This window comes from Phocoena sinus, chromosome 1 (genome assembly GCF_008692025.1).
Source record: "Phocoena sinus isolate mPhoSin1 chromosome 1, mPhoSin1.pri, whole genome shotgun sequence".
NCBI classification, from domain to species: Eukaryota; Metazoa; Chordata; class Mammalia; order Artiodactyla; family Phocoenidae; genus Phocoena; species Phocoena sinus.
Window position 1 is genome coordinate 153,705,888 of NC_045763.1, and position 15,557 is coordinate 153,721,444.

Genomic DNA, 15,557 nt, shown 5'->3' on the forward strand with positions numbered 1-15,557 from the left:
GGTTAATACTCACTTCTTCTGAAAGCATCTCCTGTCACTGGATGCCATCCCTGAGAGACTGGGAGGGGGCTGGAGAATCTCCTCCGCTCCAAGAGAGCCTGGAGCACTTCAGTAATCCACAGGAAGCAGGAGCAAGAACCCACCCTCTCACCGCCAAGCCCCTTCCAGCGCAGGGAGGGCAAGTTCTGGTTCATGCATTACCTTGGCCAAGCTGCCACTTCATACCAGCTAGAGTTTGTGTGGGTGCGTAGTGGGCAGAGAGGAGAAGATCCCAGACTGGGACTCTCCAGCCTGTTTATTTTTTAATATTTATTTATTTATTCATTTATTTTTGGCTGCGTTGGGTCTTTGTTGCTGTGCGCGGGCTTTCTCTAGTTGCAGTGAGCGGGGGCTACTCTTTGTTGCAGTGCGTGGGCTTCTCATGGCGATGGCTTCTCTTGTGGAGCACGGGATGTAGGCTCACGGGCTCTAGAGCGCAGGCTCAGTAGCTGTGGCGCATGGGCTGAGTTGCTCTGTGGCATGTGGGATCTTCCCGGACCAGGGCTCGAACCCGTGTCCCCTGCCTTGGCCGGTGGATTCTTAACCACTGCGCCACCAAGGAAGTCCCCTGGCCTGTTTATTAAGTAGCCTGCTTGAGTCCAGTGGCAGCTGGCAGATGATCTGCATGATAGCAATGGCATCCTTGGGCCACAGCTTCTACAACCAAGTAGAGCACCGTCACCCAGTCTGGCTCCCTGCATCAACAAGAGATTTCCCAGCATGGCTCTTACAGTATACCTCCAGGGGGAGGAATGCAAGGCAGGAGCAAATAAGGTGAGGTGACTGTAGCTTTCCACCTGCCACTCTGCCTTATTTTGCCGGGACTCTTGCTGTGCAAGGATCGAGCACAATCTTGGAAATGGCACTGAGAGGGTAACCTGCCATGTGGAAACGATGGAGTCCGCAGTCAGCCCCTAAAGCCCTTTGGTGGAGAGTTGCAGGAAGCTGGGGCCTTCTGGGCCTTTCAGTTACCTGGAGACAATGGGCTATGACCCTTTTATAAAGGTACTCAGCCCAAAAGTTAGCAGGGAGCAGGTGGGCAGGCTTGTGGGATCCATGTAGAAGGAAGGGAGAACTGGAGGGATGGAAGAGGAAAAACTGAAATTCAACGAGGACCTACTATGGGCCAGTCCCTCAGAACATGTAGCACTCTTTATTAATATGTTATCCACTTTTTTCAGAGAAAGTTGAGTCCAGTCACGGAAAAACTTGTCCATGGTCACAAGGATGGCAAGGCAGACTTGAACCCAGTTCCGTTTGACTCTCCCAAATCTGGGATTGGGAAGGCTGTCTGGGTGATTGAAGACAGAGGGCATTGCTATATAGAAGGGCATGGGAAGAGATTCAGGATTTGGTAAACTCTGGATCCTGGGGCTGGAAACCCAATGGAAATTAGCATTATTTTCTCTAGGGATAGAGGAGCTCGGCATCCTATTTCCTGTTCCATTAAGTGTATTTTCCAGTGTTTGGGAAATCTCCTTTCACCTGCTCCCTTCACAGGGCTAAGTGTCTTCGGTCAGATGTACAGGACAGGAGACACAGATGGATATAGGGCCATACTTTCCTTTAGACTCCTCCATGCTGAGGGACTGTTCCTAATGTCTCCCATCAAAGTAGAGTTGAGTAGGGATCAGAGGCACACCCAGAGGGTTACCCCAGTTATTTCAGTGGCCCATCCTCCAACAGTTAGAATATTACCCTTTTCCCTCTGACCATGGGAAGCCCAGGAGTGCAGAAGATACTAAAACAAAATCCACTCAATGATTTTTTTAATTGAGCACTTACTATATGCCACAAACTATTTTAGGTGGGATACATAAGTGAACAAAAAGACTAAGATCTTTGCCCTCATGGAGCATACATTACAGCAGGATCAACGTAAAATATCTTTTTTTTTGGTGAGTCTTGGTTACTAGAAAGGGTCTTAGTGTCAGACAGGCCTGGGTCAAATATCAGCCTAGCCCTAACTTAGCTTACTGAGTGTTAGCTTTCTTATCTATAAAATGAAACAATGACACATTGTAGGGATGTTGTAAGGATAAAAGATAACGCACATAAAATGCCTGGCATATAGCAGAGTTCAAAAATGGTATTCTTATTTCTCCAGGCCCACCTGAACATGCAGATCCTGGGACAACTCACATGCTCTCTTCTTTAGGGGCTGCATGCAGGGCATCATCTCCATGACGTCCTTAGTGACAGTCCGGTGTGGTAAAGAGCATACTTGGGTTTGCATCTACCTAAGGTCCAGGATTTCCCCTCTAGAAACACCTGCTCCCACCCATAGCCCCTGTTGAAGGGATAGACCTGGGTGGTCATGATTTGATCAGTCCACACTCTCCTCAAGCAGGCCACGGATAATTAGCTGGGGTGGACATTGGACGTGAGCTGGAAGTCAGCATCTCTTGACATTTGGATGGAGAAACTGAGTTAATTTACTTTGGAGAGCTAAGCAGGAAGGTCATATCAATTTGGAGATCGAACCTGTTGCTTGGTGAACCACAATGGGTGCTGCGCATGTGGACCGGGAGGCAGAGAAGAGAGTGCTAGCAGCTCCAGAGAAAAGACGCGGTCCACCGGGTGCTGCACTGCTAATCCTGTGATATTTCTCTGTAACCTCCTAAAGCCCCCTTTTACTTGTGCTTCTTTGGGTTGGTTCTGTTCTGCAACCAGATGATGTCTAAGACAAATCCAGTACCTGTCTCAGAAGGTGGTTATTGTGACATAATTTGAAATCAGCGTATTTAGTCAACATTCAATAAATGCTGTCGAATCTCTCCCTGTTCTTGTCAACCACTCAGTCATTCCGCAATGGAAAGAGGAAATTCAGAAATGGCCCACACTTGGGTTGGGCCTCAGCCTGTGTTTTATGAACATCTTTACTAATCTGTAAAATGAAGATAATACTAGTATTACTTTGTTGTCTGCTAAGAATATTAAATGATGGGACTTCCCTGGTGGCGCAGTGGTTAAGAATCCGCCTGCCAATGCAGGGGACACAGGTTCAAGCCCTGGTTCAGGAAGCTCCCACATGCCGCGGAGCAACTAAGTGCCTGAGCCACAACTACAGAGCCTGCACTCTAGAGCCCGTGAGCCACAACTACTGAGCCCATGTGCCACAACTACTGAAGCCCACATGCTTAGAGCCCGTGCTCCACAACAAAGAATAGCCACCACAATGAGAAGCCCGCGCACCGCAACTAGAGAAAGCCCGTGCACAGCAACGAAGACCCAACGCAGCCAAAATAAATAAATAAATAAATTTTAAAAAAAGAACATTACATGAGATAATCCAAATTTAATACCTAGCACATAATGGATGTTAGCTCAGACTATTACTTCTACTGTTGGTATTATTTAAGATGCAACAAATGTCGTTTTAGATCTTGATCTAGGCAAGGAGAGAAGACACGGTAAGAGCAGAATCTGGAGTGGACAGTGAGAGATCAGAGAAGGATGTGCTGACAAGCGGCGTCAAACGACTGGGCAGTAGAGGGGACCGAAATGCGAACTGGAAAATGAGAAGGGGCCCTGGAACAATAAGCCTTACATACATCCAGCACTTCAGCGTTTACCCAATGCTGTCATCTACTGTATCTCGTTTGTCCATCACTACACTCTATAGGGTAGATAAGGAAAGGTGATATTATACACACGATATAGATGGGAAAACTGAGGTTTAATAAAGATGTGTATAACATGTATCAACTGAATCTAAATCCACTCGTTTATCCTTCAATGTCACAAGTAGGGTGGAAGGGCTGAAATGAGAAGTAAGGATTGGAGGAGAAACTGGAGGGTTTCTCTTGAAGTTTATTTTCATTCCGAGGTTCCATTCAGATGGAACTCTGCGCATCCCGGCAACAGAACGTCTCTGCCCCATCAGATTCTGAGAACGTAAGAAGGGGGTTACAAAGTCAGATGACACTGGGATGCCAGCCCAAGGACTGGGTATACCAGGCTGCACAAACACCCAGCTCCAGCACCAGGCCCTGGCCCAGAACGCAAAGGACAAGGGCAAGTCCTTCATCATCAGGCCACAGCCTCACTGGTAACACAGAGGTGCCTCTCCCAGCTCAATCCTTCAATCTAGGCCTTATCTTCCTGAGTTCGGGGGTTAAAGGTATTCTCCAAGAACACAAACGCAAGTTCTCTGGAACACTGCTACAATCAGAGTTTGCTGTGGGCGCCCAGGCTCAGGACACTTGTCCTTGAGCTGAAAGTAGGTGATTTTTAGTCCTTCCCTGCCTTCCGGACGCCACTTCTCTCCAAATACTAACACAGCGCCTGGCACACAGTTCGTGCTTACTTTGTGTTTGTTGAATGAACAAATAAATAAATAAACGAGCAAATGAGTGACAGATTGTCTCTGGCAATAAAATCGATCTGTGCTGTCCCACTACAGTGGCTCAACCCTGCTGATTCTTAGCCCCCAAATCAGAGCTCCCAGCCAACCTGGGTTAGTCAGCTGCCAAGGAAGAAGTGAAGGTCAGAGTGCTTCCCCTCCACACTCCTTCTGAGAGGCCACATCCTGAGAAAAGGGCTGGGCTGGGGACACCCAGGCAGAAGGAGGTCCTTTTCCAGGACTTCTGCTTCCCCTCTCCATTATCCTGCCTCTCCCAGCTCAAGGCCCAGCTGCCTGGGAGGGGCTGTGGAAGAAAACCAGGTCCATCAGGAGATACACAGTGATAAGGGTGGTGCCAAAAGTGCTTCTCCTTTGCATAGTCTCTAGTCCTGATGACCTTAATTGTTAATAATAGCAATCACAGCACAGCACTTTTATGGTTTCTAGCATCTTTCGTCCAAAAAGCTTCTAGCACATGACCTCATCGTGTCACACGTCATCCTAAGAGGGGCTGGAATAATCCTCCCAGTTACATGGGTAGAGAAATCGGGTACCAGCGTGGTTTGGTATTGATCTGGCTCACGCAGTGATGCACTGAGGGGCTCAGGGGCCCAGTCACCGACTTGGAGTGGGGAGAACTGGGCTTGGCCTCCAACTAGTCTGGTGTCCTTGGGCAAGTCTCTAGTTTTCAGTTTTCTCACTTGCGATAAAGGGAAATTGGACCATTTCTCCAACTCTATCCATCTCAAATGCCTGGCTCAATAAAATGAGCTACCGCCCAGCCCAAAGCCTGGTGACCGACCTCCCCTGTACCAAGGTCAGAAAGCCCCTGGAAGTTTGGATGCCAGCTCTGCCTATCCTAGCATCCTAACAGATGTCCTATGAGTGCTCCCCACAAAGAAGGTTGTAGTACAGGCAGGGGAGAAAACATCAAAATGCATCCTAATGGTCCATGGGCACCAGGAGAGTAGGCAGGGAGCAGGCTGCTGCTGAGGCCAGATGCCATCCTGCTTGAGACCCAGGTGCCGGCTCAGACAGAGGGCTGGAGGCATTTCAGCAGGAGGGAGCAGACAGCCTCCCTCACCTGCCAGAGCATCCGAATCTCCACGACGGCTGAGTGTCCTCAGCCAGATGCGGCAGCACAACCCTTCCTCCCAATCTACCCCCACCCCCATCTTCTCCTTCATCAAAGCTATTTTCTCTCCTCATTCAAATCCTGTTTGGCAATCACCTCCCCCAAGAATAATTTTCAGGTGAGCCCTGCCAAATTCTGGTCCCCACATTCCCTCCAATACCCCTTCAGCTCCCGTATCACTGTGCCAGACGAGGCTTCAAGTGTGTGTCCCCGCTGTTGTCTGCCACTAGACGGGGGAGAAATTAGATGGATATTTCCTATTTCTTCCTTTCTTAGTTTCCTCCATTCTCAATTCCCAAGATATGAAGCAGGGCATTCAGGGCACAGCAATAGTGGACTATAGATGGACAGCACTCTCCTCTCTACCCGTGGGCAGCTGCCCTGGCCAGTTACCAGAAATGCTAATGCTGAAATCTCAACCAAAGTTTGGACAAGGGCTCGGCCAATGTGTCTACCTCCAGGGCCAAAAGTCTGGATCGAGAGAGAATAGGACAGGCCGGCCTAGCAACTGGTGGCTTTACCCAAATTTCTCCAAACCCAATCCAGTGTTCAGATGAAAATCTCATCTCTCCATCCCACGGCACTGACTGTAGTTCCTGATTTCCAACATCTAATAATATTAATATTACGTTGAATCATATTAAATTGTCTTTTATAGGTTAAAAGCGGTTGCAAACTGGCAATGTCATATGGTTGGACCTAATAACTCTTTGGGGGGGGATCATGTTCCTTAGGAGATAGTAAACTACCTGAAGGCTTGGATTTCTGTATCTCTAGCTAATCTTTCTTTCTCTAGCTTAGGACATAGCAGAATCGTGGCCTTAGAAGGTGTTGAGTAGGTACTCAATTAAACTTACAGACAGGTGGAGATGGGGACTCTAAGAACCTGTTCTAGTCCCAAAACTTGAGGGTGTGGCTGTCCACAAGGCAGATCTTTTTAGGTCTCCTTATGTCTGGTCATCCTGGGAAGAAGGATGGAACTTAGCTACAGGCTGTTACATTGTGCTAGACTACGATAAAGAGCTTGGTTTGGATGTTGAGAGTTTTGCCTCTTTGTAGAAGAAGAGAATCTTGAATCAGAAATGCCTGTTTGGGACTTCCCTGGTGGTGCGGTGGTTAAGAATCCGCCTGCCAATGCAGGAGACACGGGTTTGAGCCCTGGTCCGGGAAGAGCCCACATGCCTCGGAGCAACTAAGCCTGTGTGCCACAACTACTGAGCCTGCGCTCTAGAGCCCTCGAGCCACAACTACTGAAGTCCACGTGCCTAGAGCCCGTGCTGCGCAGCAAGAGAAGCCACGGTGATGAGAAGCCCACGAACCACCACGAAGAGTAGCCCCTGCTCACCACAACGAGACAAAGCACGCACGCAGCCACAAAGACCTGACGCAGCCAAAAACATAAAAAATAATAAATAAATAAATTAAAAAAAAAAAAAGAAATGCCTATTTGTCCAAGCTTGGTTTCAATTTATAGTGGGGGAGACGAAGGCCCAGAGACATCACCTGACTCTGTCAAGGTCGCACAGTAGTCAAAAGCCCAGATCACCAGTTTTCTTTATTTAAAATAAATTTATTTTATTTATTTATTGGCTGCATTGGGTCTTCATTGCTGTGCGTGGGCTTTCTCTAGTAGCGGGTGCTACACTTCGTTGTGGCATGCGGGTTTCTCATTGCGGTGGCTTCTCTTACTGTGGAGCACAGGCTCTAGGCACGTGGGCTTCAGTAGTTATGGCACAGTAGTTGTAGCTCACACGCTCTAGAGCACAGGCTCAGTAGTTGTGGCTGGCTCAAGGGCTTAGTTGTTCCATGACACGTGGGATCTTCCCGGACCAGGGCTTGAACCTGTGCTCCCTGCATTGGCAGGAGGATTCTTTTTTTTGCGGTACGTGGGCCTCTCACTGTTGTGGCCTCTCCCGCTGCGGAGCACAGGCTCCGGACACGCAGGCTCAGCGGCCATGGCTCACGGGCCCAGCCGCTCCGCGGCATGTGGGATCTTCCCGGACCGGGGCACGAACCCGTGTCCCCTGCATCGGCAGGTGGACTCTCAACCACTGCGCCACCAGGGAAGTCCCATGATCACCAGTTTTCTGACTCCCGGTCCCATGTTCTTCTGGCAGGCCTGGAAGCACATGAGAACAAACTCCTCCCTGTCTGCCCCCTTTCAACTTCCTGGCTTCTGCTCTTTCAGCCTCCCTCAGCAAGACAGAAGGTGAATTGACTAAAGGATCAAGAGCCCTCTGCTACATGAAAAAAAACCCTGAGTCACACAGAGCCTTAGTCCCAAGCTTTTCAGGGAGAAAAGAGAGGGGGAGAGAGAGATACACCTCCTGGCAACCTGATATCTCTCCAGAGCTAGGACCAGGCTGAAAAGGCAGTGGTGGACAGCACAGTAATTTGGGTCAGTGACAGTGCAGCCGCTATGCAGGCTCCAGCAAGGGAGGACCTAGGAGCCCTTGCTTAGCCCACACGTGAAGGCTCAGGGCAGGCACAGCTGGCTTCTCTCAGAAGCACCTCATTATAGAATTCAGAAGGGATGTGAAAGGTTGGTCAGAAACAACTTTTGGTCTGTTGGTGGATTCCTCCTTTTACAATTGGGGACCCTCCTCGGAAGGCAGGTGGGTGATTCTGGAAGCCCTCAAACCGCAGGCTTCCTCAGCTGGCCCATGGCATTGTGGGGAAGTGCCTGCTTCCACCCATTGCTCCTGGCCCGCCCAGCTGCCCAGCCCATTGTGCCCCAGCCACTCCCACCCAGAAAGAAAAGCCTGATGTTGACAGCAGTGAGAGTGAAAACAAAGACTCCCCAGGGAGGGTGGCCAGCGAGCTGGGGGGGGGGGGCGCGGGGGTGCTAGAGAGCTGAGAAAATATGCCCCGTTTGGTCAGTTGGTCCGGAGTCAGGGCGATGAGTGAGGGCAGTCTAGGAATCTGGGAGTCCTTCCTAGCATGTACTTCTCTCCATACCTTGGTATTAGGAAACATTTCAAATTTGAAACGTTGAAAAAAAGAGTACAATAAACAACTCCAGACCCTTCACTTAGATTCACCAATTGTTAGCATCTTGTATGCCCTCTCTTGAGGTATATATATACATTTTTTGCTGAACCATTTGAAAACCACTTGCAGACACTGTGCCCTTGAATACTTTTTCATAAAGATATTCTCCTATAAAACCCTTGTCATGACCACTAGCACACCTTTAAAGATTAACAAAAATTACATGTCATCTAATATCTATATTAAAAATTTCCCAATTGTCCCAGAATGTCTTTTATGGTCTTTTTTTTTTTTTTTTTGACCCAAGATCCAATTAAGGTTTCTGCATTGCATTTGGCTATAATATCTCTTTAGTTTCTTTAAATCTAGACTGGTTTCCACCTCCCCACCCTTTTCCCCAAACACATAATTTTAATGTTATTTTTTAATGAATTCACTTTTTTGAAGTCTCAGTTATCATGTAGGATGGCTCTCATTCTACCCCAGCAGATGCTTTTTTTTTGGTTGATAACATCCAGAGATGCCTGCTTTATTTCTTACTAGGTGATTGCGTTTCAGGCTGATGACATCAAATAAGTCTAATTACCAACTAATTTTGTACCTCTGAACACCTATGAGACTAGCTAAAACACTACCCCTCCCCCCCCCAAAAAAAACAACTGACCATGCTAAGTGCTTGTAAGGATGTAGAGCAAATGGAATTCTCATGCAGTGTTGGTTCAAAATGCTGCAGCCACTTTGGAAAACAGTTTGGTAGTTTCTTATAAATTATAACCCTAAAGAAGTGAACGACGTCCCACAAAAACCTGAATCCAATGTTTATAGCGAATTTAATCACAAGCTCCAAAAATTTGGACACAACCCAAATGTCCTTCAACTAGTGAATGGATAAACAACCTGAAACAACGGACCACTACTCAGTAATAAAAAGGAACACACTCCTGAGACACACAAGAACATGGGAACATCTGAACTGTGTCATGCTGAGTGCAAGTCAGACACAAAAGACCACATCCTGTGCAATTCCATCGATAGGACATTCGGGAAAGGCAAACACCGTGGTTCAGTATCTCATGGCGGTGGTGATTATATGATGATCACTTTTGTCCAAACTCGTAGAACTGGACACCAAAAAGTGTGACTTTTACCACACAGGAATGGTTAAAAAGTGAATAAGTTTGTTAGAAGGGTATTTAAAGAAAAATATTGTAAGGCTATTACAAATATGTCTTAAAGAATCACCTTGTGCACACATCTTTTTGTATTTGTGAATGTGCATTTTCTGGATGAATTTCTAGAAATAGGATTGCTGGGTAAATGCATATGTTGTTTTGTTAGATGTTGCTAACTTGCTCTCCATAGGGGCCGTACTAATTTGTACCCCTGACATTGATTTTGCAACCTAGGTGGAAGATCATAGCAAGATGCTAGGAAGTGTTCTGAGCTGAGAGTTACCCTGAGCTTACCTGAGAGTCCTTAACCTCCCCACCAATAAACACAATACCCCAAGCTCCCTCTGCCCTAGCGATCCGGCAAGAAGGCAAAAGCAAAGGAATCTCACTGATTTCATTGCTGTCCATCTCCCTGAGTTATCCCAAAGATTTCTCTACTTAACTTGGGAAAACAGAGCAGAGAGAAATGATGAGGCAGAAGGCTGTAGCCAGAGAAGAACTAGAGTGAGGAGTGTCCAAATAGAGGGAGGGACCCTCGCCCCTTGACACTTACGTTCTCACCTCCCTTTTCTCTCCTTTGGCGTCTCTGCTACCCCCTCTCCCAACACAAATTGCCTCCAAACGCTCCTCCCCTGACTGGGAGTCCTTGGCTCTGGTTCTAACTAGGTCCTGCCTGGTTTCCCTCCTCAGCCCGCGTTTATGTGGGCTGAACACAGAGGACTGGCTTAAGGTGGAGGCAGAAGTCCCCGTCATTTGTGTTTTAACACGTGCAGAGGAAATAAGTCAGTGGAACAAGAATGGCTCATACAAGGGAAAGAGGAAAGAGGAGACAAAGAGAGATGCTGGGAGAGGAAGCAGAGTACAAAACATTCCACACAACCCTTTTGGACTCCAGCCCCGGGGGGCCAGCTTTATTCCTCTGACCCATTCTACAGAAGGGGGAAATGAGTGGGGAAAGGATGTCATCCCAGTTGACTCTGCCCAGATGTTCTCCTTCCTGGTGACCCAGAGACCTGGCCTTTCTCATCCCTCCCTCCTTCTCACCTCTACCCACCAAATAGCAATCAGAGATGACAGAAGTCAATGCATGCATGTCTGAGGAGCAAGGAACTGGCTGGGAAGAGAGCCCCGTCTCAGGGTAGGCTGGGGGGAAGAGGTCAGAGGGCAGGAAGAATTACTCTGGGAAGGCAGCGAGGCCTAGGGTAGGGCATTCCTCTTCAAAGTCAAACCAAATACCTGTGTCAACCTAAGCCAATCATGATTCTTAAGGTCCTGGGACCAAGAATGAACAACCTCCTTTCCTCCCTCCAAGGTTTTGGTGGATCTGGAATGGGCAGGCCTTATCCCTCTCTCTAGGTGCTGGGTCCAAGGCCAGGAGAACAGAAAAAAAGAGAAAAGGGCCCATGGGGGTTGCTGAGAGAAGTTAAATTCTTGAATAAGAGGCAGTTTCCTGTGTAATATTTGAATTGCTGGGTCAGTGTTGGGCTGAGTGGCCCAGGACCCCTCTTCTTTTCAAGAGGCTGCGGTCAGAGTGGCAAAGAGCAAGGCTCCCCCTTACCCTTGCTCAGGGACCGCTGCCCCTCCCCCACACCACCTGACGACTTCTGGAGCTCACACCTCAGGCAAACTGCGCCAGTTCTGCCCCTAACTGCGCCCTCCCATTTTGACTTTCTTCTGACACCAAAAGCCGTAGAAATCCCACAAATCTGACTCAGCACTCCCTCCCACCATTACTGCGGGAGCAGGCTTTCCACCTTGCAGGGGGGAAACCGAAGACCACAGGGCAAGCTAGGAGTCAGCCCGAATGAGGTGGATCCCCAGATCTGCTGATTCCAAGGCTCCCCCAAAATGCCAGCTCCTTCTTCCAACATTGACCAAGCGCCTAGGTGCTAGGAATCCTAGAGGTAAAAACGAGCTGTGTTCCTTCGAGTTGACCTTGAATCCAGCCAGGGACACGGAGATGGTAACTGGGAGTGGAAGGAACCGAGGCTCAGCACGGCCCCAGAGGCAGGTAACCTCCGCTCCAGCTCCGAGCGCCCGGTGCAAGGAGTACTCAGATTCCCGCAGAGCCCGAGGGTGGAGCGGCGCTGCAGGAGTGGCTGCGACCGGGCGTGGCCGCAGAGCCGCCGAGGGGAGGGGGCCGAGAGTGTGAGGCAGCACCGACCCCGCCCCGCGGCCCCGGCGGGAAGAAAGGGGGCTGCGGGGAGTTCCCCCCCGCCGCCCCACCCACCCACGACTCAAGGCCACGGGACAGGCGCCTCGGCGTGCGCTCTGCTTCGCAAGGAGAAGTTCTTCCGAGCCTACCAGAATCTACCCCTAGTCAGAGCACTGAAAACGGGAAGGTCGGCTGCAGGAACGGTGGGATTATGGGCTCCCAGAATGGGAGGGCGCAGGCAGTGGGGTGGCGGGCGGTGTGATTTCGGGGTTTGTACCTCTGCAAGATGGTGGCAGGGAGGATGGGGCTCCCGGGCAGAAGCAAAGAAATAGGTTCTCCTCCCTGGCTTTCTACAGAACCAAGGCATGGATCCTGTCATGGGTCCCCTGCCCACTGGGTAAGGCCTCATTCCCATCTCCAGCAGAATCTAGGGAGAGAGGAGCTGTCTGTCCTTGGGTGTAGGCGGATCAGTCATCCAAAACCTCAGGATGAAAACTGGTTCCTGTTGCTTCCCGGCCCCCATTTCTGCTATCCTCCAATTCTTTTGCTTCCTTCTTTCCAGTTTCTAACCTCTTGCCTTTACCACTCTTCCAGCCAAACTAGCTGGGACAGGGGGCAGGTGCTTCTTTTCCACGCACACCACCCCCCTCCCCAGCTTCGGTACACGACCCACCTCATAGAGCACCCTTTTACCCCCTCCCAGAGTCAGCTTCCCAGGCCACCACCCCTAGCCAACCAGCAAGGGAACCCAGCTCCACAACTCTTCCTGGCCTCCTCCTTCTCTTAAACCTTCCCTCACCCAGCTCCTCCTAACCCCTTAGGTCCCTCTCTGTGGCCTGTCGCAGCCTAGGGTGACCCAGGTCTCTTCCCTTCCCTTCCTTCCTCGTAAAGAGGGCCTGGACCTGAGGGAGCAGAAAGGCGGTGGGGGGGGGGGTCCTCCAAACAGGAAGGACCAGAAGGGGCAGCTCTGGGGGGAGTCTCAAGGAGGGAGAAGAGGATCTTAAGACTGCCTGCCAGACACCCCACCCAGAGGAGGAGGTAGCCTGGTAGAGTGGGATTTTACTTCCCCTCCCCACGTGGTGCCAGTTGAGTGCCCGCCTATTTCTTCAGCTGAGGTTCCCCCCTACCAGGCTGGCTGGCACTGACTGCAAGTTATTGTAAGTCCGGCAAGAATGCCCACGAGGGTACTGTCTCTGGCCAGCAGAGTGCCCACTCTCTCCCAGGATGTGGTTAGCCACTCTCGCATCCCCCACACCCAGCAAGAGAAGAGTGGTGGATCCTTCAGTGAGATGGAAGAGTATGTGAGGCTGGACTCGTCTGGAAAGGATACCAGCCTGCCTCTTCCACACCAAGAGCAAGCCAAGTGTTTGAGCGAGTATGTTTATGGATGAAAGCAGGAGGGACCATCCCAGCCTTAATTTATAGCTCTTCAGCAAGACAGCGCAGTGGCCCAGGATGCTCAGGGACCCTCCCAAGGATGCCTGTGGCCAACCCCCAACCACCAAACACTCACCAGCCCCACAGTCACCAGCCTTGAAATTGCAAACTTTCCAACTTCACCTCTTCTCCCCTTTGGGAACAGCTATATATGGGGCAGTGCCCTCAGAGACACTCATACAGTTGGTTCTTGACTCTCCGCACACACTCAAACAACAACCAAACAACAACGGTACGAGGGAACTCCCAGCTTTTTCCACGACTAATTATAGACGTGAAAGTCTGAGGATGTTTTGCAAGCGGTAGAGAGAAATTGCTGAGGTTTCTCTACAAAGCCAAGGAAATTTAATTTGTACATTCCCCTTCCCTACCCCCAGCTTCTCCTAGCTCCTACCTCCAGCCATCCCCCCAGTGAGCCCCTCCCTCAGTCCCCACTGGTGTCCCTCCTTCCTGTTGAAGATTTCATACTCATTTTTTTTTTTCCGTTTTTCTTTGGTGCTTTCAAGAAAGGGAACGGACCCGGAAAATATTTTTGCAACAGTTTTCCATTCTGCGTCTCATTCCCAAGCCAAGGGGGAGGGGGAGGGCAGGAACGAATGGGGGAAAACAAATGCTTTTTCCAAAAGCTCAATTTGGGTATGAAGAATACAGTCCCTCCACTTCCCTACACCCACAGGCCAGGAATGACAAAAACTAGGGGGGAAAAAAGGAGAAATCACTTGTTTGATTATATGGTTTCTAAGAGCTGAATCTAGGAAGGAAATACAGTATTTGACAAATCTGTGCGCGCACACACACACGTACACACACCCTAAACCCAGTCGCAAGAAATATGCTAGTCAGAGGAAATTCAGGGAGTTTTAGAAGCCATTGAGAGGAAAGAAAGAAACTAAGTTTACAAATCAAGATTCAATTCATTTTCTGCAAGCCTACCTCTCTTTCTAGCAAAGATCCAGGCTTCTCCACGCGGGACTCTCCCTCTGGCTGTCCATGCACAGGGGTAGGGTGGGGGTGACCACCCAGAGGTCCAATGTGGCAACCACGCCGGAGATGCTGGCTGGTCTCTTCTGCCTTTCCAGCCACGACCAGGGAGTGGGCTGGGTCTCCTCCCCCGGCCCTCCCAAAGGGAAGGACCTCTCAGGTTTCTGGAAGGAAAGGGTGCAGGGGAGCTGGGCGGGTGTCTCTGGTCTTACTCTCCTCGGAGGGATAGTTCCCCAGGAAGTTCGTGCCCCCTTTCAACCCCCAGCTTTAGACGGTTTCAACAGCAGAGCTTTCTTGAGAAAATGCTTGTCATGGCAACAGCTCCAGCCAACTCGGGCAGACTCTGGCTCACCAGCCCGGCCGGAGCGGGAGGAGAAAGGGGAGGGGCGAGAAACGGAACGGGGGTGGGACTTGGCGAGAAGCCAGACCATTACTTCACTGTTAAGGTGGCTCGATTGCGAGCTGTGGCTACTTCCTGGTTTGTTTTAAGGCGGAATGGGGAAAGAAGGAGAGGAATCCTCTTTCCTGTGGAGTTTCCTCCCCGCCCTTTCTCTCCCTTGTTGAAAGCAAAGTAGGGTGTGGGTGGAGCGGGAGTGGATGTGGGTGGCGGTATTCAACTGTTGCTGGGTGGAGGGAAAAAAGGAAGCTTCTGCCGGCGGTTGGCTTCCTGCAGCTCCTCTCAACCTCTTACTCACTTAGACCCAGGACCCAGAAACCCAAGGTGTCTGCGAAAACTTGGACCGCCCCCTGCCACCCTCCTGCCCCTGTCTGAGTAGGGGGCCCACTGGAGAAGGCGAAGGCATTGCTTTAGATGCACACACCTGTACACCGTTTGCTTATACACACACATTAGTACGCACTCCTCACCCAGAGTTCATACACACACTCCCAGGTCACATTTTGCTCCCTCTTGCCTCTGTACCCACATCCACAGTGCATGAAAATAGCTGCCTACATTTTAAAAATTATTTAATATTTATTTATTTGGCTGCTTCAAGTCTTAGTTGCGGCGCGTGGGATCTTCGTTGGGGCCCAGAGTGCGTGGGCTCAGGAGTTGTGGTGCACGGGCTTAGTTGCTCTGCGGCATGTGGAATCTTGGTTCCCCACAGTTCCCCCGACCAGGGATCGAACCCACATACCCTGCATTGGAAGGCGGATTCTTAACACCACTGGACCACCAGGGAAGTCCCAATAGCTGCCTACTTTTTTTTTTTTTTTTTTTAGCTGCCTACTTTTGAGTTCAACTATGTGTGGGCTATGGCACCAAAAGCTTTGTATATATGGTTTATAATGCTCATGGCA

At 50.0% G+C, this 15,557-nt stretch overlaps 1 protein-coding gene across 2 annotated transcripts in view; it reads right to left on the minus strand.

Annotated features, from left to right (window-relative positions):
- ATP2B4 (ATPase plasma membrane Ca2+ transporting 4) overlaps window positions 1-14,622 on the minus strand; it is a 93,181-nt gene extending 78,559 nt beyond the window's left edge. For both annotated transcript variants that reach the window (XM_032621219.1, XM_032621230.1), the window contains exon 1: window positions 14,208-14,622. The gene's annotated coding sequence lies outside the window, so the exon portion shown is untranslated. The remainder of the gene's footprint in view (window positions 1-14,207) is intronic.
- Window positions 14,623-15,557: the final 935 nt, after the last annotated feature.